Here is a 27,230-nt window from a genome sequence, read left to right as displayed (position 1 = left end):
CCCTCTCCCTCTGCCCCTTCCCTGCTCATGCATGTGCGCATGCGCTCTCGCTCTCTCTCTCAAAAAACAAAAAATAAATAAATAAAATAAAAAGATCTGCATCTAAAATAGGGGACTGTGAGCCCAACCTGGTCATACATGTTTTTGTAAATCGAGTTTTATAGGAGCATTTGTTTACCTATTGTCTCTGGCTGTTGTCATGATACAACCACCGAGTTGAGCCTTAGGACAAAGATCACATGTCTGGCAAAGCTTAAAATATGATTATCTGCTTCTTCCAGAAGTTTGTCAACCCTGATCTATAGGTAGGTCCACTCCATGGGCAGGATAAAAATGTTGTCACTTTGACGGTAGTAATGTTTTCATAGTTGAATTAAGCAAATCTGGGATTTTTGAAAGAAGAGCTGGCTGAACAGATGGGGAGCAGGTATAGTGGAACACACTAATTGGCTAAGCTGCCTTCATGTGACTGTATTTTACATTCCTGTTCAACTGGAATATGGCTCTTGACAAAGGAGAGTATAAAAGATAATGTCTCCTGTTAGAAACAGATCATGATTTCAGTCAACATATATTTATTGAGTACCTGCTATCTTCCAGACACTGTTCTAAGAGCTGGACATATAAGAATGAACAAACAAAAGAAACAAAAGTCTTACCACTTGTGGGGAGAATGTAAACAAACTAAGAAAGATACAACATGTCAAATAGTAAAAAATGCAGTGAACAATGATAATGGTATCAAGAGCATTGGAGTGAAGGTGATACACTTTCAATTATGATGCGGTCATCATGGAAGGCTTCTCTGAGTAGGCGCTACTTGAGAGTGTATAAAACAGACAATTGTAAGCTTTCCCTGAAGACAATTGGATAGCATGTGTTTAAATGTTAAGTGTGGCCCACTAATTCTACTTGTAGTAATTTAACATTAGCAATTATTAGCACACAAAACAATTGTGCCAAAATAAGTGTACAAGAATGTGTATAAGAATATATTCCCTGGAGAATATTCCTCATAATAAAAACTTCCTAAGTATTCAACTAAATTTATTAATATAAACAATGTTCATGATAAAGTAAGTTTTTTAAAGAAGCAAAAAAACATATTATAGTATAATCCAAGTCTCATAAAAATTTTGTGTTTGCAGAGAAAAAAACTTTCAAAGTCTTAGCCACAAATGTTAGGATACCTAAAAGGTAGAATTTTAAGTGATTTTTTACATGCTTTTTTATTCTTCTCTGTAGTATCAGTTTTAAAAAATCATCTATAATTGAATTTATTTAGACAAAGAAAGGAATTGTATTCCCCCATATATTCAAATGAAAAAAAATATCCCATTAAACATCGCCCTCAGTATGATAATCTTCCACTGAACATCAGAAGTGAGTTGACAAGGGATAAGATAATTAGTAGAATTAACAGAACAAATTACCTTTCTGAACAAATCCTGTCAGTTCTGGGACACTGATTTTGTTATATAATCTACCAGAGAACTAAGGTAAACCCAATTCATTCCTTACCACATGGCCATGTTGAAATGCCAAGAGACGGCAATGCACCAACAGGAAAGTCCAGATTCAACAGAGATCACCTACCCATTGCAGGTGGCAATTCCAGATGCTATACTACCCAGAAAAACTCAACTTTGCATTGTTTGCCAAAGAGTGGTCCTGGGACTCCTATGCAGGCATCATTTGGTGATAGTGGTGGTGGTGTTTGGGGGCAGGGGAGGAGATGTCCATTTAAAGGCTGGAGTCTTCGGGGGGCACCTAGGTGGCTCATTCAGTTAAATGTCCAACTCTTGATTTTGGCTCAGGTCATGATCTCACAGTTTGTAAGTTTCAACCCCAAGTTGGTCTCTGTGCTGACAGCATGGAGCCTGCTTGGTATTCTCTCTCTCCCTCTCTCTGTCTCTCTCTCTCTCTCTCACACACACACAAATAAATAAGTAAGCTTTAAAAAAATAAATAATAAATAAAATTTGGAGTCTTGGTCCATGCTCCACAATTATATCCTGGTGGGGTCCTGGATTTTCACGTGAAAGATGTTCCCTGATGGATTTTTTATACAGACAAAAGTTTGAGAATAAATGTCTATTAAAGGGGGAGAGGATCACTTTCAGCCTTGCTATCTCTTTTAGCTTGGAAGTGGTTACATTATAAGGGGAGGAAAAGGACTATTGAACATCTAGAGGAACATCATATCTGATCAGAGCTCTTGGGAAAAGAAAAGGCAAATTGGGACCTGCTTAATCATCAGGTAATTATTTTTTTAAGGTTTTAATGTTTATTTATTTTTGAGAGAGAGATGGAGAGAGAGAGAGAGAGAGAGAGAGCGCACAGGGCATAGGCAGAGAGAGGAGGAGGGAAAGGATCCCAAGCATGCTCTGCACTATCAGTGCACAGCCCAACTCAGGGCTCGAATTTACCAACCATGAAATCATGATGTGGGCCAAAATGAAGAGTCAGGCACTTAACCAACTGAGCTACCCAGGTACCCCTCCTCAGGTAATTAGTAAATGAAAGACTCTTACTGATGTTGTCCCTGTAAGGAGGACTGTGGCAAATACAGGTTAATATAGCCTCAGCCTCCTTTTGAACATGGCTGATGTATTTTTTTTTTTTTCTGAGAAGTGAACCAGCGTAATTTCCTGTTCCTGGTGAAACAATTCTGGGATCAGGCATATTTTGCCAAGTATATGTTAAACAATACTGAGAAAAAGCAAAAGTAAATACCTACCTGCTACTGGAAGGAAATGCTTTCTCATGGAAGATAGGACTGCCTACCACATAAAAAACATTATTTATCAAGATTTAAGTCATTAAGATTTAATTTAAAACCTCCTCTTGGTGTCTACTGATTATAGAGAATATGTCATAGAATATGCTCAATCCCAACCATTCCCCACCTTGCAAGACCCACCTTAAAAGCATCCAGCCTGGACCTCTTATACCGACCCTTCCCAATGCTTCCCTTCCCCATCCTGAAACATTACTAGAGTCTGCCAAGGTGGCATTTCCCTTATAGCAGTGGATCTAACATGCATATAGCTTTGCTTAACCCATAGTTCATCCTGAAGATCTAAGAGGTATTAACAGTAAAGATGCCATTATTTCAGTTGGTGTGGATTGGCATATTTCAGCTTCTCTGGGGGTAACTGTTGTATACAACTCAGAAAAATTCTGTTTCCAGGCTTCAATATTCCCCTTTCAACAACCTTAACCTCTTTTATTCCCAACTGAGGCTCTTGGCAAACATCCCCACCCATAGTTGCATTTATCAAAGGAGTACCCAGATGAAAAGCTTAAAAGAAAAAGAACCAGATCTGTTGAAGTTTTTGAAAGATTCTCTCCTCATTTATATTCTAGAGATGCTTGTAAGCAGTGGCAGCTGAGTTTTACCTTTTATTAACTTTCTTAGTGCAACAGCTGTCTCCCTGATACTTAGGAATTAGAGTATAAGCCCCAAGCTCAGTGGAGAAGCAGGCAGAACACAAAAGAAGAAACGCAGCAAAAAGGTGCAGATTAAGAGCTTGGGCAGATCTGGATACCAAGGTCAGACCTTTCTGGGTCTGTATTTGCTGTCTATGAGAACTTGGGCATCTCAGTGTCCCCAGTCATTAGTTAGTTCCCTTAACTTTAAAATGGGAAATAAAAAATTGTGCAGTGGTGGGGATAGTATTATTATTAATTAAAGTTAAAACACAAACTCTTTAAATAGCAAGGCAATATTTTATTTCTACAAACCATATCTGGAAGATCTCACATGAAAAATGAACTAAGATATACATTCAGATTTACATTTGAATCCTAGTTCTTTCTCTTCCTAGCCTCATGTCCTTGAGTAATTAATCCCTTTGAGCTTTAACTTTATCATCTATAAATCTTAAAACACTACTACTACACCAATAATAAATTTGAAAAGTTTTTATAATACTTAGCACATCAACCCACTCAATCAGCTCATATTAAGAACACCAACTCTGGAGTCAGAATGACTGCATGTAAAATTCCCATTTACTTCCTATAATTCCTTGTCAAGGAGTCAGAGTATTAAACATGCTAGAATTCCTTCAGAAGCATAGAACTTTGAGACCATTCCAGTGGGATCCACCATTGTAGAAGGCCAAGTTTCTATCCTGTTTGCTCCCAGAAGGTCTCTCATAGACGCCAGTTTGAACTTTAAACCGGCTTTCAAAAAACAAAAAAGTCTATATTTTTGCATCTTTAGCTTTTCCCTGTAAGACAAAGGGACATTACTAGGTCTCTCTTCTTTTGTCCTCCTCTTTTTCTTTTTGTTCTAACCTTCACACTCATGTTTCAATTAGAAATGGTTGATTCGGGGGGACACATCCACAAAGTAGTCAAGAAAGAGTCAAGAAAGGGCCAGTGATCATATGCCTTGATACAAACCTCTTCCATGGCTGAAAATTACAAAATTGGACATACGTTAAGAAGAAAATATTGCCATGGTCTGTTAAGATATTCAGAGGCTTTTCACTAGTACAAGTTTACATTATTTAACTTCTCCAGGAACAGGCAAGAAAAATATCAAGATTCTGCCTTTGGGGGGGATGCCATTTCATGAGTGATGAAGCAATAATGAATGGTAAAGCTAGAATTTCAAGAAATCATTTTTGAGGGGGAAATGTGTCTATAAAACTCTTCAGTTCAAGAGACTCACATAAGATGCCCTGACTTTTCAACTATCTGTCCATGTAGTCAATAAATATTTATTTAGTAACTGTAGCATCTCAGACACTATAGTATTAGAAAAGAATTGCTGTAAGTTCACTGAGACTGTTATTGGAATGCTTTTATTCAAGAGAAACAAGGCAGGAAGTGATGTCTGGAAGCACAGTTGGCATCCTGGGACTGGAGTGTGGAAATAAAATTGAATATGATGGGAAAATGACAGGACAAAGGAACCAAAGGGAAACTAACTGTACATGGAACATATACCTCAGGCAGGTGGAGCAGAAGGATAAGTGGTCCTGTTACAAATTGCAAAATGAACTTAGAGACATGATCCAGGAACAGTGTGAGGTTGCAACCATTTAGACATGTGATCCGAATTCACATCTGACTATAAGTCCTTGCTTTTAGGCCCTACACTGGTGTCTCTTTCACAGGATCTTATGTATAGCCAAACTAAAATAATGTCCCTCCTGAGGGCCTGTGTTAGCTTTCCTCCTTTGTTTTCCCACAGTATCCACTTTCTCCTGTTAGAATAACGCCAATCACTGTCTATGGTAACTGCTGCCTTAACTTTCTCCTATACTAAACTATATAGGCTTCTTAAAGCCAAAGATGATCTCTTGTTTTCTGTAATCTCACCAGTGCCTGGTTTACTGTCAGTACTCAGTAAGTGTCCATGGAATGTGGAGGTATGTGGACAAATGGATGGACCCATTGGTTAATGGATCTATAAATGATGAAAGCAGGGGCTTCTGGGTGATTCAGTTAAGCATCCAACTCTTTGTTTCGGCTCAGGTAATGATCTCATGGTCACAATATCAAGCCCCACACCAGGCTCCATCAGTGTGAAGCATGACTGGGATTCTCTGTCTATCTCCCTCTGCCCCTCTCTCCGCCCCCCATAATAAATAAAAAAATTTTTTAAATGATGAAAGCAGTGAGTGAAGACACTGCCTATTCATTTACCCAAGAAGAGTTTAAGATAATCAAAGTAAAGGTAAATAACAACCACCACAGTGGCTGCTGTCTGTCCATTTAGATGCCAATTATTGATCTAACTGTAATTAATCATCTAAAATACAATGATAAATTTAGTCTTAACTTCCCGTGTCTCCACTGAAGGAAGAAGGAGATGACATGATAGCTCCTCCTCGATCTTCTGTGTTGTCTCCAGAACCCACGTGCCCTGCAACTATGGCTCTAATGTGGTTTCATGCACATGTGTGGTTTGAGTACACTGAGCTCCACCCCAAACAAAATGGCTACTACTTCGTCTTCTTCCTCATGAATGAGCCACATGCAAGGAAGAAGCTTTCTCTTCTGCTACCCTTTTCGCTGTTCTCTATCCCATCCTAATGGAGAACAAGGCACGTTATGAAACCCTGTTCATTATATGACCCTAGTGGCATTAAAAAGGAAACCTTTATTTCATATATATATGAAAAAAATATGTAGGAGAAATGCCAGGTTGATAGTGGTGGGTGTCTGGAATGGAGGAATACTAGAGAATTTCTGAGCTTTCTATCTCTATTCTTGTTTTTTCCCCCCTCCTATACCTAAACTGTATTTCTGATGAAATAAAAACAACTTAAAACTTAGGATAGCAATTCTCAACCCACAGCAGTAACTATGACTACTATTGCTTTACCACTTGGTGTGTGTGTGTGTGTGTGTGTGTGTGTGTGTGTGTGTAATATATATACACTGCCAATTCACCCAGTGTTCCTTGAGGTCAGATCATATCATGCCCTAAAGTGTCAGCTCCTTAGTACTCAGAACAGGGCTCTGCAGATCAGAGATAAGATACTAAATGAATGAACTCCCTGTTTCTGTTTGTAATTTGAACTCTTAGACTTAGAAGTGAGGACGATGAATATTTTAGTCCTCATTTAAAATTTGGAGAAAATCTGAAGGATACTTGTATACTTTGGGACTGTCAGGCTTTGGAATAATGTTGGAGTGAGGTCAGAAAGAAGAGGGAAGTAAATGCTGAGTCAGTTATGCATATATGCCAGTTGATTCTGACTGGCTTTTAATGGTAAACCATCTTCATTTTTCTTCTACATTCTTTTTTTTTTTTTTAATTTTTTTTTCAACGTTTATTTATTTTTGGGACAGAGAGAGACAGAGCATGAACGGGGGAGGGGCAGAGAGAGAGGGAGACACAGAATCGGAAACAGGCTCCAGGCTCCGAGCCATCAGCCCAGAGCCCGACGCGGGGCTCGAACTCACGGACCGCGAGATCGTGACCTGGCTGAAGTCGGACGCTTAACCGACTGCGCCACCCAGGCGCCCCTCTTCTACATTCTTCTTAAACACATTTTTTTTCCATTGCAAAGCAGGTCTGTCCTTATGGTGCTTTTCACTGGAAGCCTTTGTCTTTGTACACAGTCTGACTGACAGTCCAGGGAAGGACAGGGAGGCCAATGTTCAATTTATTCTCTCTCTTCTGAAACAGGCAAATTGTGCATAACTACAGCAAGCCGGACACGGTCTCACTTCGAGCACATTTCATTAGGGCTGTCATTTTTCCTAGGCTTCCAGCAGACCTGGTGAAGAGCTGACCTCCTACCTCAAGCAGGGTCAACTTTAATAATAAACATGAAATATGGGCACAGCACAGGAAGAGCACCACCGAGCTGGCCCTTGGTTTATGCCCCAAGGACTAGAGCTATGTGCATATCTTCCAAATACAATCAAGAGAGAGGCTCCTTACACAAAGTGGAAAGAAACATCCAGGAAAACATGGTGCAAGGAGTTAACAGAGGAAGCTTTGCGATCAGGTGAACTTGAATTCAATGCCTGGCTCTACTGGACCTCTATGGTCAATGTCTCTCAGGCTCACTTCCCTCATCTGTAAAATGGGGATACTATTAATCCCCATTCCATAGACTCCCTAAGAGTTTTTTTTTTTTTTAATTTTTTTTTTCTTTCCACGTTTTTATTTATTTTTGGGACAGAGAGAGACAGAGCATGAACGGGGGAGGGGCAGAGAGAGAGGGAGACACAGAATCGGAAACAGGCTCCAGGCTCTGAGCCATCAGCCCAGAGCCTGACGCGGGGCTCGAACTCACGGACCGCGAGATCGTGACCTGGCTGAAGTCGGACGCTTAACCGACTGCGCCACCCAGGCGCCCCATGACTCCCTAAGAGTTTTTAAAAAGATGGTCACCTAGGTGGCTCAGCCGGTTAAGTGACAACTCTTGATTTTGGCTGAGGGCATGATCTCCCGGTTGTGAGATCGAGCCCTGCGACCAGCTGTGCACTGACAGTGTAGAGCCTGCTTGAGATTCTCTCTCTCCCTCTCCTGCTTGTTTTCTCTGTGTCTCTCTCAAATAAATAAACAAACAAACAAACAAAGATGTATAAGGCTTTCACTTAGCACAGTACTTGGCCTACTCTAGGCACTTCATAAATGTTCTCGTTATCATGGTTGTAGCATAGCAATCTGGGATCATTGGAAAAACCAAACACTGCGACTGGTACCAGTCTCTGCCACTGACTGTATCATTTTGGGCAGTTGTGTAGTTTCTGGTTCCCAGCTTGTTCCTCAGTGAAGTGGATCAAGTGGACTGGGTGTAGGGTTGCACACTGGCAGCCCACAAATATATTTCATTTGGCCCCTTTACGGTATTCAAAAAAGTTAGAGAAATTTCTCTAAAATACCTGCATGTCTGGTTTCTGATGAAAATCAGGACAGCATTTCCAGATGGTTACAACAGCACAACAGAATGTTTTTAGGCAGCATATCTGGTCTCCGGTTTACCAAAGTCCCCACCAGGCCCTGTGTTCTTACCCAGGGACCATTAATTAATTTGCTTTAATTTCCTCATCCCTGCAATGATTTTTGTTTGCAACCCATGGATTAGACCAGTGGTTCCTAACATTAGCATTGTCTAGGGAGTGTTTACAAATTATAGTGAAGCTTCCTCCCATACCAATTAAATCAGAATAAGTGTCCATAGGGTCTGAACACTTATGTATTTTTAAAAACTCTTGAAGGAGGTGAAATCCACAACCAGGGTTAAGAACTGCTAGACAAAGTGTTGTCTATGTTTGTGTCAATGTGACAGTGTCATGGTTCTAAAACCATTGACTTTTACACCATTCCACATGTGTAGATAGCTACTACATAAAAACTATGTCCAAAATACAACTACTACATAGTAAAACATGGTGAAACACAGCACATAAGAACCTAAAGTACTTGTTTCTCTGTTTTCTTTTTAACAGCCATGAGAGAACTTAGAGATGAATTTCATTCTGCTTATTCCCCCAAAAAAATCATTGTAAGAGAAAAAATATACATAGCCTTTGTCACTTATATGTTCTCTTTTTGCATCTTATTAGTTATTAGTTCCTATATCATGCTTAGAAACCTTTTCCAGATTTAATGTTTAGACGTTCCATGTAATTACTCTAGGCAGGATGAAAGGATGTCCTGTTCCTCACATGCCCCTTGCTATATTAATATCACAGTCACATTAAAAATAACCATTAATTCCTTTAGAGCCCTAATTTCCAAGTTTCAAAATATTTTCTTTACCGTTACTTTCCCCTTTCAGCTTAATATGCAGGATGAACAGAAGTTAAATATATTTTCTCATCAATTTTCAACTTTTGGAAAGCTCATTTTAGTGCTCTTACACTTTTAATTTTGAAAGATTAAAATATGTTTCATTTAATTAATTCACTTATTGCCAAATTTTATATTTCTGTCAACTGTGCTTCCTAGAGAGCGTGGGGTGACAAACAGGAAAGTAAAATTAAGATTGATATCAAACAGTGGTTCTCAACCAGGGGCGATTTTGCTGCCCGGGGCACATTTGACAGTGACTGGAGATATTTCTGGTTGTCACAACTGGGGGCGTTGGTGTTACTGGCTGGCATCCAATGAGTAAAAAGAGTATTACATTGCTACATGTCTTACCAGGCACAGGACAGTCCCAATAATGGAATTATCTGGCCCCAAATGACAACAGCACCTAGGTTGAAAAACGTAATGTGTGTGTGTGTGTGTGTGTGTGTGTGTGTGTGTGTGTATTTTTTTTTTTTACTTTGATCCACATGAATAATTAAGTTGTGGGTTTTCAATCCGTGACCATGGAAAAATCATTAAGAGAGTGCTTTCAATTTTAAAAATGTGGATGATTATTTTTCCCCCCTTCAAAGTGCTTTGTGTTCTGAAATGAAGGGTTACATGCAAATTTTGGCCAATTAGTCTGTGGCTTACTTATGAACAGGAAGAAGACAAGGTGTGGCCAAGACTCGGGAAAGAAGACAGCCAAGAAACTGTATTTCATCATATTCATGCCACTTCTCTGCTTTACATCTCTGAAAACATAGGAGACTCTTGTGGGAAAGCCAGCCGTCTCTTGGGGAAATGCGAACTTGCCAGTATTAATCAATTGGCGTAATCACAAAGTGGCATGGGGGAAGCTCTGCATTTACTGCTAAATGTGCATCGTGGACAAAGGATGGAGGGTTATAAATGGCAGACGACAGACACAGTGCCAATTTCCAAGATACATAGTCTCTGGTTTTTAAGATGGTTCTCACTTGGCATGCATGTTAATTAGAGTAGGAGTTCTTACCGACCAAAGTTACACAAGATTCGTGGCTGTTAAAACAACAACAACAACAGCAACCAAAAAAAAAAAAAACCGCCCTTTGAAATAGAACCTAGGATAGGATAAAACACACCCTGGAACACTTCTTCTTTGGTCAGAACTTTGCTTTAAGTTTATTTAGCAAAGCCTTCTCCTTGTCTCTGAACACCACCTGGCCATTTCACAGAGTTTCATTGACACACCGGGAGAAGAACCTAGACACCAGAGATGGCGTGTTCCAGCTCAAAGCTAAAAGAAAAGCAAAGACAAGGCACACCACGGGGACCAGACCAAACCAAATACCCCTCTGGGCTCTGTCTGGCTCCCGGACCACTAGCTTGAAACCAAGGGACAAATAAATTCTAAAGTCTCTTTCAGTTTAAAAATTCTTGGGCTGCATTTTTCGTAAGAAAACTCACTGCTGCTTGACATATTCTTAACATGCAGTCGTTTCCCTACTCAGAGACCCTGTGGCTCCCCACTGCTCGGCAAATGAAGCCCAAGCTACAGAAAAATGCAGAACTCTAAAATTTGACTCAAACCACCCCTTTCCCTCTGATTTCTCGGCGTCCTTTGATGGAAGTTCTAGATTTCAGCCCCATTAAATTGCTTCATATTGCCTAATGCCTTGTACTTGCCAGGCCTGCATCTTTGTCCAATTACTATCGGCAACCAGAATGTTCTCCCCTAAAATACAAATCAAAACCACACTCAGATATCACCTCACGCCAGTCAGAGGGGCCAAAATGAACAAATCAGGAGACTATAGATGCTGGAGAGGATGTGGAGAAACGGGAACCCTCTTGCACTGTTGGTGGGAATGCAAATTGGTGCAGCCACTCTGGAAAACAGTGTGGAGTTTCCTCAAAAAATTAAAAAAAGACCTACCCTATGACCCAGCAATAGCACTGCTAGGAATTTACCCAAGGGATACAGGAGTGCTGATGCATAGGGGCACTTGTACCCCAATGTTTATAGCAGCACTCTCAACAATAGCCAAATTGTGGAAAGAGCCTAAATGTCCATCCACTGATGAATGGATAAAGAAATTGTGGTTTATATACACAATGGAGTACTACGTAGCAATGAGAAAGAATGAAATATGGCCCTTTGTAGCAACATGGATGGAACCGGAGAGTGTTAAGCTAAGTGAAATAAGCCATACAGAGAAAGACAGATACTATATGGTTTCACTCTTATGTGGATCCTGAGAAACTTAACAGGAACCCATGGAAAAAAGAAAAAAAGAGGTTAGAGTGGAAGAGAGCCAAAGCATAAGAGACTCTTAAAAACTGAGAACAAACTGAGGGTTGATGGGGGGTGGGAGGGAGGGGAGGGTGGGTGATGGGTATTGAGGAGGGCACCTTTGGGGATGAGCACTGGGTGTTGTATGGAAACCAATTTGACATATATTGAAACCATATATTGAACCAATTTTTTCATATATTGAAAAAATTAAAAAAATAAAAGAATGTTCTCCCCTACCCTGTCTTGTCCCAAGCCAGTCATCCTCCTCTCTCAAATACCTTCTTTTTTTTTTTTTTTTTTTCAATTTTCCGTGATTCCTCCCAGAGCAGATGTTTATCCCCAGCCTTTGAACACAGGGTCGCCACCATCTACCCAATGAAGTGAAGTGGCTAAGAATTCAGGCCAGAGAGTCAGTTCCCCCATGTGCTAGCACTTAGCACTGGGCAGTGGGTTTAACCTGCTCAAAGCTCAACTGCCACATCTCTCCAAAGAGTCTGTCACCCACGCACCAGTGCCTCCTTGTCCATGGAAGTGGACTGTTCAAGCCCCACATCAAGTAGGTCACCACCTGGTTTCTACAAGAACTAGGGTGACACCATGCATTTTAGAAGTTGATACTTTTTATTGAATGATAAAAGTTTATACTTCTATTGAATTCATATGTGTGTCTTCTTCAAACTTGTCTCCCCCACCCCCTTGCTGAAGCTGCTTCCCCCTCCTCCTGCTGCTCCTCTCACCCCCTCACCCCACTCTTCAACTGTCCATTTCCAGTTCCTTCTCTCTTCCTCTCTACCCACATCTTATATGCCTCAGCCTCAGTTATGCAGAGAAGCTTTCTCTCTCTGTGATTCTGGCATCCATCCAATCCGTTCTAGACTTGCCTCCCATTTCTATGAGACAAGGGATTCTTTGGCTTCTTAAAAAGTAATAGAGAAACCTTTTTTTTTTTGTATCAGTGATAGTACCCACCTTATGGTGTTCTCAAAAAGAAATATGAGATCTTGACTATAATGTCATAGAGATGTGACACCTAAAATATGATATATAATATATTCATCTGGATTATTAATTAGGTAAAATAGCAATATAAGGCAGAAGGTAGACCTCAACTTCAGTATTTTCATGAAATGCCCATTAAAAAAAAAGATACCATAAAGAGATATGATACTTAGCGCAAAGTTAAATGTTTAAGTCTTAGGCTACTGTGATCATAGTCCGTTTTAGTTTTGTGTGTTTCCCTTATGAGACTGTGAAGAAGGTTCCAGATTTAATCATCTTCCAATAAATAGCCCAGCTGTTCTGGTCTCCACCTTGGCTCCACATTACAGAGCTTGAGAAAATGTTCAGGTCCTGCTCCAGATCGAGCACATTAGAATGCTTCATGCGGGGCCCCGGTGTCAATGTTTTCCAGGTGATTTTAATGTGCAGCCAGGCTTGCAGCCCCTGATGAGAGGAATACCTTTTATGTGCAGCAATAGTAATCGCCAATGGGGATCACCCTCCTTTATTAGGGCAAGCATGATGCTAAGCTCTTTCCGCGTGACCTCCCTTACTGGAAGAGTCTTTAAAGACCCTCAGGTGATTCCAATGCTCAGCCAAGTTTGAGAACCGGTGTTGGTTCCATCACCAGTTGGAGATGCTCCCCTACCTCCTCCTGAGATACATTTGTTGTTAGCCACATTTTACAGAGGAGAAGCGGAGCTTAGGGGATCTTAAGCATGTGCTTCAGCCCCTCGGCCAGCTAGTTCATGGTGACGATGGGATTCCAGCCTAAGCGGTCTGACTTGGGAGCCCTCACCTGTTTGTCTGCAGTCCTTCCCTGACTTCTTCAGGAGGCACCAAGTGTTACTGAACTGAGTTCTTACCCCACAGGAGCTGTGGCCAGGTAAGAGAGTCATTCTTGTGATGTTCCATTTTCTTTCCCTCTCACCACCACATACTTTGACCAGCTGTCTGTATATGCGCTCCCAACATTTTTACCCCTTCTGTGATGCTTTGTAGCTAAAGAGAATTAAAAGCCCCAACATACTTTTTTAGCATGAAAAAATTTTAAGATCCTGACATAAAGGAGGAAATGACTTGATTTCAAATCCACATTTACAAATAAGAATATTCTCCCGCTCCTGTGTACCTTCATGTATTTGACAATAGTGACCCGTGTATATTTATTTTTTTAAATGACTTTAAATGAAGCAAGGTGGAATAACAGGTCTTTTTAACTGGAAAGTATTTGCAGTTTGGGCTTAACTATGCACATGAAGAAAATTTTATTTATTTAAGAGATTTAGTGTAATCTCCTAAATGATTTTAACATCAGAAAAAAATGAAAAACAATCAAAGCCCACATTTCCTTTAAACTTTTGACAGAAAAAATAAAACTCTAGCTAGAAAAAAAAAAGTATTCAGGTCCTACTGTTGCTAATACATAAGATCTGTTTTTATCAGAAGTACATACTTTGCGTTTGCCCATTTATAAAGCCATGCAGTTGGGTCAGACTTTTCTCTCTGCTGCTTTTTCCTCCTCACCTTCCCTTCCGTGGGCTCCCGGCTTCCCTTTGTCCCCCATCCTACCCATTCTGTAGAAACCCCACATCTACACATCCAGACGTCTGGTTCTAGAACTGTATGCATCAGAACCAGCTGGCAAGGCTGTCAAAACAGATTCCTGAACCCCATCCCCAGAATTTGCGATTCACAAGGCTGGGGTGGTGCATTTCTAACAAGGCCCCAGGTACTGCTGCTGATCCAAAAATAGTGCTTTGAAAACCACTGATTTAGGTGGTCAGTCTATTAAGAGCGGAGTTGGTGACTTTTCTGAAATTCAACAGTTAGGAGCAGGGGAGGAAAGCATAAATATTTTTAATGTCTTATTTAGAGGATTGTTGCTGACTAGCGTCCACTGACAATAATATACTAACAAGAAGACAAATACTTACTGAGCCCTCCTGGCTTCTGAGCAAGGGCCCCTGCCTCAAAAGCCAGTGAATTAATATTAGCAGATGCAGCTAGTTGGTGAAAATTGCAGCAACCCGTGATTACCTGCAGGTGGCAGAATATTCTAGCATAAATGTTACCTTCCGTGTTTCTCTTGTGAAGTGATTGACACCTTTCAGAAGGAATAATCAATCAGTTTATGTGTGAAAGAAAAATAGAGGAAACATTTAAAAGTATAGTGGGCACAACATTCAGCACAGAAAAAGGAATGTTATTAGCAATTGGGATGATTTATTTGGTCTTGAAAGAGCAACAACATTTCACCGTAATTATTATAAATGAATATTAAATGCTAACTATATAACACGCAATGTGTTAATTGCTTTACATGGATTCCATCTCTTAATCCTCGGAGCAAGCCTATAATGGGAATTACTATCGGTGTTAGGGTAGAGAAGAAGTCTAAAGTTCAAAATTCTACCTTTCCTTCAAGCTCTGTTTATGCTTTTACTTGTTCCATGAAGCTTTGCTCATTGTCTCCACAGATGATGCAAGCTCTCCCTCCCCTTCCTCCTCTCCACCTTCCTTATAACTGTTTCAGTCTTCACTGGATCGCTGGTGTTTACTCATATTCCTCATGATTAAAATTTTCAATGAGATAACATATGAACTTTTTTTCAAGGCTCTGTTACAGGGGCGCCTGGGTGGCGCAGTCGGTTAAGCGTCCGACTTCAGCCAGGTCACGATCTCGCGGTCCGTGAGTTCGAGCCCCGCGTCAGGCTCTGGGCTGATGGCTCAGAGCCTGGAGCCTGTTTCCCATTCTGTGTCTCCCTCTCTCTCTGCCCCTCCCCCGTTCATGCTCTGTCTCTCTCTGTCCCAAAAATAAATAAAAACGTTGAAAAAAAAAATTAAAAAAAAAAAAAAAAAGGCTCTGTTACAAACATATGCTGTGCAGTGAATTGAAAGCTAGCCCCCTAAAATATGTGTTCACGTCCTAATGTGTTCAGAACCTGTGAATATGACCTTACTGGAAATATATATATATATATATATATATATATATATATATATTTGCAGATATAATTAAAGTAAGATCTCAAGATGAGATCATTCTAGGCTACCCCAGCAGGCTCTAACTCCAGTGGCAAATGTCCTTACTTAGATACACAGAGAGGCATTTAATAGGGAGGCAGAGGCTGGGATGATGGGGCCCAAAGTGGCAGAGAGCGGTTCGGTAACGTCCCCGTGCCACCCCAGTACTAGAGAGCAGTGCTAACACTCTCTTCGGAGTGTATCAAATCGTATCTCACACCCCCTGACTCCAAGCTGCAATCTGTCCACCTTGAAATACCTCTCAGTGTATTACAACACATGGCAGGTGAAAAACAGACATGCCTCCTCTGTTCACTGCCTGGGTTTACACTTTGGTGGTGAAGAAAGATTTCACTCACAAGGATTTTTTCCTTAGCAGCATTGCCTTAATGACAGTGTCCTGAAATTATGGTATCACTAGATTAATAGAAAATTCGTTTTAGCTGTATTAGGAGAAGCAGAGTCTGCTCAGACATCGCCCCCTGGAGGTAGGAGGGAAAATCAGAATCTCTGTGGGGGGTGGTGCCTTGATGGTTGGAAAGGGCACATCCAAAGTAACGTTTGTATTCCTTAGATGATGAGATCTTTTTTTAGTTTCATAACCTTTATTATGGCATCATCAATTCCATGTTCCTCACCGTGCCGTCATTTTATTCCACACACCAGCTTCTCCTGAGCGCTCATTAAGAACTACTACCCCTGCTCCTGGCCCACAACTGATGAGACATACCCCTCTCTAGCAAGGGCTGAGGATATGTGCTAACTGGGAGAACCACTGCCCTCATGTTGCCCTCAGCTATGGTGCCGCTAGAGGAGGACCTCATATTAGAGATGCAGGGTGTGGTACCTGCGGGGTTTGAAGGCGATCATCGGTTAGAGTCTCAGTGCCACCACTGGGTAACTTTCTACACCTGGGCACCAAAACTATACAGTGAGTAGGTTAGCATCTTAGTGCTAGGAGAGTAGGGGTGGGCTGGAGGTGGAGTCGTGATTAATAGGGAAGTTCTGGAGTAAGAATATAAAGCCAAATTGAATGGTATTCAAAATTACTCTTTTTTTAAAAAGTTCATTTATTTTTGAGAGGGGGGGGGTGCGAGTCGGGAAGGGGCAGAGAGCGAGGGAGAGAGAATCCCAAGCAGGCTCTGACTGTCCTGTGAGGGCAGACTCCCACTTGGGGCTCGAACTCAAGAAACTGTGAGATTGCGACCTGAGCTGAAACCAAGAGTTGGATGCTTGACCAACCGAGCCACCCAGGCGCCCCTAAAATTACTCCTGAAATGAAAATTGTTTCACTTGCCAGGCACTGGAAGATGTCCGCTTCTTCAGTTGTAAAGTAAGACGTTCTGCTTTCAGTGGTCTTGTGGGGGGTGGGGGGGATAAATGAATCTTTGGACACTTGACTTCTCCCCAGGATGGTTCTCCCTCACTGAGAAGAGCAAAGAAACAGACGAGGGGAAGAAATGGCAAGTCTGCATCTTCCTCTTGACGCCAATTCCTGGACAAGAGATCCTTCTGTAAATGTAATGCAAAGTCGCCCACATTTGGAGAGTCATCTACTCCCGCCTCTTCTCCTGGCTTCTTGCTCTTCCTCTCTGGTTTTGCCAAGGGGCTGTAGTTTAATTCATGGCAGTTAAACACATTAATGATGGGATTCCAATACAGTGTCCTCTGGAAAATAGATATCACACCTTTGGAGTGTATTAAATTGTATCTTCAGATAGTACGTGGAATAGCGTAAGCACTCAGTAATGGAGAGCAATCATTTTAAAGCTGCTCCTGCCAGTATTGTGAGTTTAGACTTGTTTGAGAATTAAATGAAATCTGTACACAAAGAATCTGGACCTTAGTAGGTGATTTTAAAAATAGCCATTGTATTTAACTTCACAGCATAGCCATATATCTAGACTCTGAAGATATCCCTGTGTACGTTACGATCCTGTGGATCAGAGGAACATGAGATACTGGCTAAGTGAAGAAATGACTTGCTGACTTCGAACATAACAACTTCAGCCTGAGTCTGTGTTTACTTGAAAGTTGTTTTTTTCTCTCATATAATAATTCCTGTCAAACAGAAAGTCTGTGCTTAAAATGTTTGCCAGACGAGCAGACCCTGAAATACAAATGTGCTTCTCACAGACCATTAAGCTTGCTAGATAATTCTAATCAGCTACACCAAAACACATTGGCTTGAGTGACCACCTTCTTTTCTGATTGCTCACAGCTGAAAATGTTGCAGAAGGAGGAAAGGATGACTTAAAATATCTCTACATCAGCACCATCATTTTCTCTATAGGGCTAAATTTGACTGGCCATTTTTGGAAATATAGTATTATTTATCCATTTTGGCAAACCACAGATCCCTGTCTGCAGTTTTGTTCTTATATGTCATAATCGAGGTCGTTGGCCCTCTAGCTGGCTGGAATTATCTGTTGCATAATTGCATTCTCAGACTCCTCAGTACTTGGACCCCTGATGTGATGAACCATAAAGCCTCCTCTGATGCCCATTGGAATACTGACACAGGCCAGTAATTAATGTAGCTAATCACTGAGCAGAGTATTAGATTTCAGGCGCTGCCTCTGGGATATAGGACATCACCCTTAAAAACTGCAAAGAAACCTAGAAATGTAAGAAAGCCAGGATGTGGTGAGAGACATTAATCGCTTTATATTTCTTTGGTAATGCTCTGTCATCTGGTATTTCCCAACTTATGAAATCATCTTAAATGTCAAATGTTTCCTTGAAGAAAAAGGATCTATGGGGGAAAAAAATAAAGTGGAAACCTGAAAAATACTCAGATGAGCTTCCAATTGACAAAAGGCAAGAATGAGAACGTACATTAGATCTCACTGTAGACATGCTCCTCAATATGAAGACTTTAGAATAGTAACAAACATGTCTCTATTTTTTTTCTAAGGGCTGCATTTGCTTTCTTTGAATTAGTGTATGCTAACATGTAAGCTATATAATCTGCTATTTTAGGAGTAACAATACTTAAGTTTGTGGGAAGCAGTATTTCAGTGCAACATTTTAATGTTTTATACCCACTTAAAAAAAAAACATTTCATAGGAGTACAAAATACATAGCAGAAAAGTGCACACAATCTAAGCACAGGGTGCAGTTTTGTTTTCTTTGAGTGGATGTACTCATATAATGTACATTACAAGCATGATTCAGATCAAGAAATAAAATGTTATCAGCACGAGAATGCCTGCCCAAGCTTATCCAAGGAGATACTGTCCAACGGGTAACCACTGATTTTTAGCAACAGAGATTTTCTCCACCTGTTTCTGAACTCTTCCTCAACAAACTCCTACAATTTATGTTCTTTCGTGCCTGGCTTCTTTTGTTCAACATCATGTTGAGACTTTCCCATGTCATTACATTTATTTATTATCATTGCTTTCTTGGATTCTGTTGTATAGCTATGGCAGTATTTATCCCTTGTACTATGAGTGGGCATTTGGATGGCTTCTGGTTTGGGATTATGATTAGTGCTACTGTGAATATTGGCCACAAGTCTTTGGATACACAAATTTATGCATTTCTTTTGGTTGCACACCTAAAAGTAAATCACTGGGTCATAGGATAGGCATATATGTAGCTTTAGTAAATAGAGATAGTTTTGAAAGTAATTGTACTTTCTGGCAGTCTATCAAAGTTCCAATTAATCCCTACCTTTACTAATATTTAGCATTATCTTTCTTTTTAGTTTAGCCATTCTGATGGTATGAAATAATACCTCATTAGGGATTAAATGTCTTTGATAACTGTTGAAGCTGAGTACCTTTTCTTATGTTTTGATCTCTCTCTCTCTCTCTCTTTGCCATTTGCCTATTCATGTGTTTTGTCTCATTTTCTATTAGGTAATCTGCTTTTTCCCTTATTGATCTAGCAAGTACCTTTGTAGGTTCAGGTTGCTAGTCTTTTCTCTTATTTATGTTCTGTGAATATCTTCCCCCATTTTGTGGATTACATTTTCACCCTCTAACTGGTATTTTTTGATAAATTCTTTTGATAAAGTTCCTGAAATGTAATGCAAATTACCTTTTTTCTTTTATAAAAGTACTTCTTGTATTCTGCCCAAGAAATCTTGAACTACCCCAGGACAGGAGATACTCTGTTTTATTTTTCTAAAACCTTAATTGTTTTATCTTTTACATTTAGATCAACTATCAACCTAGAATTGATTTTTGTGTTTGGTGTGAACTGCTGGCCAAGATTCCTTCTATTATTCTAAACAGATTTTGTTCTAAGTACTTAGACTCTTTCTCCTGTGACTTATTTAAGTCAAAATCCATTCTCCCCATGATTTTGTACTGAGGGAAAATATTTACAAAGATGGGTTTGCATTTTATTTATTTTTGTACTTTTTATTAGGTAGCCTAGTTTTTATGAACTTACTTCATAATGTGCTTCTTAGAAATAAAGATCTGCATTATTTTTATAACTATGATACTCTGTTGGATGGCTGTGCCATAATTTATTTCATCTATCTTCTATTGGTAGATATTCAGATTGGTCCACATCTTCCAGTATCCTAACCAGTGCTGTGAAAGCAATCTTTGGATGCATAGCTTTGCACATGTATTAAAACAGTTCTTGCTAAGACCATCAGGAATTAGGTGGCTGGATCAAAGTGTATTCACGTTGCAAGGCTTTTGAGAAGTAGATGTGAAGATTAAATTCTAGGACTTTTCAAGTTCTAGGCATCTTTCAAGTTCCTATAGCAAATTTCTTATTTATAATTTTGTATCTTTCAGCAGCGATTCATTTTCCTTCATCTCTGCCTCATATGGTACCATCAACTGAAGGTATCAAAGAGCCCATTGTTGTTTTTGATACAGTCTACTTCGGTTTGATAAAGTCCACTGGTTCCTTTCCCTGTGTTTATTGTCCAACTGGTTATTTGTTAATGGGAAGAAGTGCTTGGCTGGCCCAATGAGGTAGAAAGTACCTCTCTGATGGATTTCTGGTGACATTTGGTGTTGATCTTTCCATAATAAGGATGCCATCCATTTTGCTCTCGAAGTCAAGAAGGAAATAGCAGTCCATACGTACTTGTCCTTGTGCCCCAAGGAAATGATACTGTTCAGAGATGTATGTGTTACTCACTGTTAAAAGCAGGAAAAAAATTGCAATTTACTATTTTTTGGAATGCAAGTGATCTGAGCTTGATTTAAAATGAAAGTTAAGGTCAAACTACCATGCCATCTGCTTAGGTTGCAGCTTTATGTCTTCACCCATAAATTTTCACAGTAAAATTTTCTTCCTAGGCAGAGAAAAAAAGAGGAGGAAAGAAAAAGTAAAGTGCCTCTAGTCTGTTTTTGCTGAGAGGTGTGATAAATGCAGCATAATCTGATCTGATTTGCTTGTTTAAATCATTAAAATCTTTATGTAATCTCAGTCCCTGAGAGATCACAAATGAATGATAAAATTTCTCTCTGCTCATTTAAAACAGGTAAGCTAGCTACCTTTTACGTAAAACTTTGAGAGGCAATAATTTAAATTTTGGAAACCCTATTGATATAAGGAGCACTGTAGAAGTCATTAGCATGGAAGGTAAATTCAAAAGCTGCTTGATTTATAGTATATTTCAATTCTTACCCCTCCCTCATACTTATATTTCCAAGTTCACAGGGTGAGTTTTTTTCTTTTAAGTGACCTTTTCCCCTTGATGAATTTATACACAAAACCCTTTAGCATAACAGCTTGTTGGCCATTTGTGCAAGAAGTAAAACCACTTTCATGAATACAAGTTACTCATTTTTTGGTATGGGGCTTGGCTTTGACCGTAACTTCAGATAATCATTGCAGCCTGCAGATGTTACAGGGTACCATCCATCATGCTAAACAATCCCATGCAGTCAGGTTAAGCTAAGGCATCTGGAAAGAGCACATCTGAAAATGGGTTTTATGACACCCAGTAAGCGGCCTTTTCTTGTAATACCTAAACATTTCTGAGCAAAGAGGGCATTGGCTGATAAGCTGTGCAGAAATGTCACGCAGTAAATACTAAGAAATTTCCTTTCATAACAAAGACCCCAAAGGAAAAAGTAACTGAATTCTGGAATGTTACACACACACACACACACACACACACACACACACACACACACAAATACATAAATAAATACATAAACAAATAAACAACCCATAAATTTTCAAGGGATTTATTTGGGTAGATTTTTTTTTTCTCATCTGAGTATTTCACACTTGTGCTTACTTTTTAGATCAAGTTGAAACAGAAATACTCTTTATGATTTTTGCAGCCAAGTTCACTTGTATGGATGGCTCCACTACACAGGTAGTGGTCTGAGTTTATGATGGCATCACAAAGAACTAGAAACACCCTAAGTCATACTATTCCCTTCCAACATCAAAAAAATTTTAAACAACTCTGGAAACACACCGTGTTTAATTTCCTCTGTGTTCTAAGGCTTCTTAATTATGTTTAAATGATGTTAGAGTGAGATCGTTCAAACATACAGGTAAGAATAAATAAAAAGGAAAAGAAGGCCTGTGTTCCACCAGTCATCATTGTCGAGTTATTTTATTTCTTCATTACTTTAAAGAATTAGACAAGATAGAGGGGGACCTGGGTGGTTCAGTCTGTTAAGCACCTAACTCTTGATTTTGGCTCAGGTAGTGATCTCTGCACTGACAGTACAGAGCCTACTTGAGATTCTCTCTCTCTTTCTCTCTCTCTCTCTCTCTCTCTCTCTCTCTCTCTCTCTGCCCCCTCCCTCTCTCTCTCACTCTGTCTCTCAAAAAAAATAAATTAAAAAAATATATATAGAGAATTGAGCTTTCCTTATGAATTACTCTCTGATCCACGTATGTTTTTTACAATTTGACTGAAGATTTTATATTGATAAAAATTACAAACTATTCTGACATTTTACATTATATATAAACATAGATTTTATATATATATTTATATGATGCATATTTCATATGTCTATAATTTTACATTAACATATATTTTCAAATATTTATATTTCATATAAATTATACAAAGTACGTACTCTATAAATTGTGTAGGTATATGTTAATATAACATTAACATATAAAATATAGTAATGTATTATATATTATATAAGACATATTTTATATACAAGTTATATATATAAATATATATGTGCAGGGTAATTGTACGTTTGCTGATGCAACTTATTGAGATTTACCAATGTTGAGTGTTTATATCATGGTTTATAAAACTATTCATTCTCCTATTGATGATAGTTTGTTTTCCATTTCTTGCTCTCATAGACATGTGTGATCAAAGGGAGAGACGGAATTGCTCAGTGGAAAGGCCTGAGCACCTTGAATTTGAGAAATTTTGCCAAACTGGAAATGTTGCTAATCAGTGTTGTTCTCATTTTCCTCATTTGTTTCTATTTTATTTTTTTTATCATTTTCCTCATTTCTTAAAGATTAGTAGTGTCTATTAAAAAGTCAGCTCTGAGGCACCTGGGTGGCTCAGTCAGTTAAGCATCTGACTTCGACTCAGGTCATGCTCTCACAGTTGGTGAGTTTGAGCCCCACATAGGACTCTCTGCTGTCGGCACAAAGACTGCTTCTAATCCCGTTCCCCTTCTCTCTCTGCCCCTCCTCCACATGTTCTCTTTCTCTCTCTCAAAGTAAATAAATAAAAACTTTTAAAAAATTGTAAAAAAAAAAAAGTTAGCTCTTAGTCTTACAGTTTGTCTTCTAAAAGTACTGTGTGTATGTGTGTGTGTGTGTGTGTTCCTGGACGATTTCAAGATTTTTTTCTTTTCCTTTGGCTTTTACAATTTGACAATAATAGGTCGTGGAATATTCTTTAGCTTGTTTGGGAGTCACTGAGCTTATAGAAACTGAGATGAGGTTTTTCACCATTTTTGAAAAATTACTCGTCATTATTTCTTCAGCTGTTATTTCTGACCCATTCTTGTCTGTCCCTCTAATACTTTCTAAGGCTCCAAATGTATGTTTAGACTTTTAGCTGTGTCCCTCACATCTCTTAAACTCTTTTTTTTTTAGTTATCTTTTCTCTCTAGGCTTCAGTTTGAACAATTTTTATTGAGTCATTTTCAAGTTCACTGTTCTTATCTTTGCTATCTCTAATTTGCTGTTAAGCCTGTTCAGTTTATGTGTAATTCAATTATTTTAATTTCTACAATATTTGATGATTTTTATAATTTATGCTGAAATTATAACTCTTTTCTTCCATTTTATCCATCTTCCCTTACTCATCATGGCCATTATAAAATCGTTATTTGGTATTTCTCTTATCTGGGCCATCTGTGGGCCTGCCTCTGTTGTTTGTTTCTTTAATTACTGGCCACATTTTTATTCTGCATTGCCTGTCTAGTACTTTTTGAATTCTGCCAGACATTGTATTTAAAATAACCCTTGAAGTTACAAGTGACACTTGTCCCAGAAAGAGAGTTACCCTCTGCTCTGTTTGGAAGGTAGGGGAAAGCCTGTTTTCTCAATCCAAGCAGAGCATGAGCTAGTTCAGGACTAGACTAAACTGTGAATAAAATCTGATCCTTCTCTGCTTCATCCTTGTTTCTGGGGTATGGCCCGTGTGATGTTAGTTTGTAACCCTGAATTTCTAGGCCTAGAACACAGCAGGAGACTCAAGGCTGTCTCAAGGGATTTGAGCTTAGTTCTTGAACATTCCATTGCCAAAGATTCAAAATTTGGCAAGAGTTAGAAAAGAGAAAGTGCTTATGTGTCAAGAAAGCTTTTCTCTACTTTGTCTTGGAAGCACATGAAGATTACTGGAAATTTCGCTCATGCTTTAGGGTCCTTATGTCTATTCTCCTAGCATCCCATGTACAGTCCAGAACTTAGTAAATGTCTTGTGAGGAAAGCCAATGGCATTGGGGCCTCTTAAAATTTCCAATCCATCAGCCAGGATCAAGTGCCCACAAAAAAAATTTCAAGTTTACTCTTTGCTCAAGTAGAATTTCTCTGTCTGGATTAAGCCTTAGCCAGTCTTTAGCCTGTATCAGCAAATATCCCAGGAGAAAAAATGACTAGTGATTCTCAGCTCACATCAGAAGTCCCTCCAACCCCCATCTGAGTTCCAGATAATGTAGTTCTTATTAGTTCTGTAGCTCCCCAATATCTTCAAACATAGGTCTTTGGTAACTGGCTTTTCTGTTTCTTGGAGTGGGCATGTTGGCCTGCTTTGGATTACTACACCATGACTGGAGCTGAAAGTCTAAATTTGAGGGGCCAGAGGTTACAGAAAATACTTTGCAACTATTTCTGAGACTAGTCAATCTCAGAAATTAAAAATTATAAAAGAAAAACATTGATAAATTGGGCTGCAATTGAAAGTTTAAAACTTCTCCTCAAAAGACTCTTCGGAAAAAATGAAAAGATGCAACACATTATGATAAAATAGACCAAATAAGTATATCTGAAAAACAATTCACATTCAGGTGTTATATTCAATCTAAGAAGCCAAGCCCAATCTTTTTAATGAGGAAAGGTTTTGAACAGATATTTGAATGACTAATAAGCACAGAAAAAAGTGTTCATCGTCATTATTCATCATAGAAATGCAAGTAAAAGCTACATTGAGTTACCATTGCATGCCCACCAGAATGGCTAAATTAAAAGACTCACACCATAAAATTCAGTGATGATATGAAACCACTTGAATTCAAACATATTTGGTGGGAAGGTAACCTGAAAATGGAATGGGAAATGGTTTGTAGGTTGTTTTCTGGTGATCGTTGCAGTTTTTAGTTTGTTTGTTTGTTTGTTTGTCTGTTTGTTTTTTAAGAGAGAGAGCACAAGCAAGGGAAGGGGCAGAGAGGGAGACATAGAATCTTAAGCAGGCTCCAGGTTCTGAGCTGTCAGTGCAGAGCCTGATGTAGGTCTCAAACTCATGAAATCTGAGATCATGACCTGAGCGGAAGTCAGATGCTGAACTGACTGAGCTACCCAGGTGCCCTGGAAGTTTCTTTCAAAAGTAACCATAAGACTACCCTACCACTGAGCAATTACACTCCTAGGTATTTACCCAAGAGAAATGAAAACATACATCCACATAAAACTTATACACAAATGTTCATAGAAACTTTGTTCCTAACAGCCTCAAACTCTGAATAATTCAAGTGCAGTCAACAGGTGAATAAATAAATGGGCTATACACTTTTAACGGGAACTACGTATTAGGACGCCTGGATGGCTCAATCAGTTAGGTGTTTGATTACTGGTTTTGGCTCAGATCATGATCTCGTGGTCTGTGGTTTGCAGCCCCATGCTGGGCTCTAAGCTGACAGTGCGGAGCCTGCTTGGGATTCTCTCTTTTACCCTGTCTCTCTGTCCCTCCCCAATTCTCTCTCTCTCTCTCTCTCTCTCTCTCTCTCTCTCTCTCAAAATAAATAAACTTAAAAAACATCTATGTATTGTATTTAAAAAATAATTTTATTAAATGGCATTATCAAGATTATCAAGAATTTTTCTTTTGGATATAAAGTCACTAAATGTTTCACAATTGCCAGTACTCCACGCATTGTCCTTGGTACTGGTTCAGTATGCATTGGTGAACAGACCAGGCATGGTTATTGTCTTCACTTACAGTCATATCAGAGAAAAAAAGAATCTGACTTTCCAAGACAAAAAAAAAGTCTGTATGGAATCTATTTGTGAGTCTCTTAAACATCAAAGAAGATCATGACCAGTGATTTTGACAAAGAACCTAAAAATGAGTTTTTATTTAAGGATTTGCCTTCTTTTATAATTCTCAATTTTTGAGAGGGACTTGTGGTTTTGAAGGGAGAGGGGTAGTTTCAGAGATAGTTATAAACTATTTACCCTTCTGGTCTTCTGGCCCCTCAAAATGGTTGCTAGGTGGAGAACTCATGGTCACTGAGAAGCTTACAGTTTTGGTGCTAACCTCTCTATAGCTTCCTTTGACAATGCTTGGGTTCATTTGACTTTCTTTGCATCGTCAACATCCCTCTTTGTTACAAATAATCCTGAATTTACAGAGAGGTTAAGGATCTCTGGTTCAGTATTGCCACCCACCTTGTGTTTTTGACTCTATGCACACCAGTCTGCTTATAGTCCTCCCACTTGGGCAGTCCCCTCTGCTCATGTAGTCCTCCCTTTCTTTGCACTGCACATACTTTTCTCCAAGCTTCTTTTGCTGCTGAAGTACATTTCATAAGACTTGGTCCAGGTATTACATCATTACCGAGGCTTCCAAATTAAAGAGGATGCTATTCCTCTCTGCCCACCTCTGAATACCTTCTATCTGCTCAACTTCATGATACCTTTCTATTGAAATTCATCAGTTTAAATGGGCGGTAAGTAGTCCACAATCTAAAGAGAGCTATCAACAAACAGTTGGTGCCAAGAACTTGTACCCGAGGCTTTCCAGAACTTGTACCCCAGGTGAAGAATCCCTACCACCATCAGTCATCTCTATATACTCTTCCCTGTTCATGTAAACTGATTACTAAAGAGAAGTGTCAAGTTGAGCTAAACTACTCAGTGGTATCATTGCCTTGTCATCCATTTTGTTTGGCCAAGTGGCCTATAGAGACCTTTAACTTTGACTAGATGCCTCATGCAAGTACATGTCCTAGATAGCAACCTACAGAGGGACAAGCAAATGTAACTTCCTGATAGAATCA

Source organism: Lynx canadensis, chromosome A2 (assembly GCF_007474595.2).
Source record: "Lynx canadensis isolate LIC74 chromosome A2, mLynCan4.pri.v2, whole genome shotgun sequence".
NCBI classification, from domain to species: Eukaryota; Metazoa; Chordata; class Mammalia; order Carnivora; family Felidae; genus Lynx; species Lynx canadensis.
The sequence above is the reverse complement of the archived record's forward strand: the minus strand, read 5'-3'. Positions refer to the sequence as shown.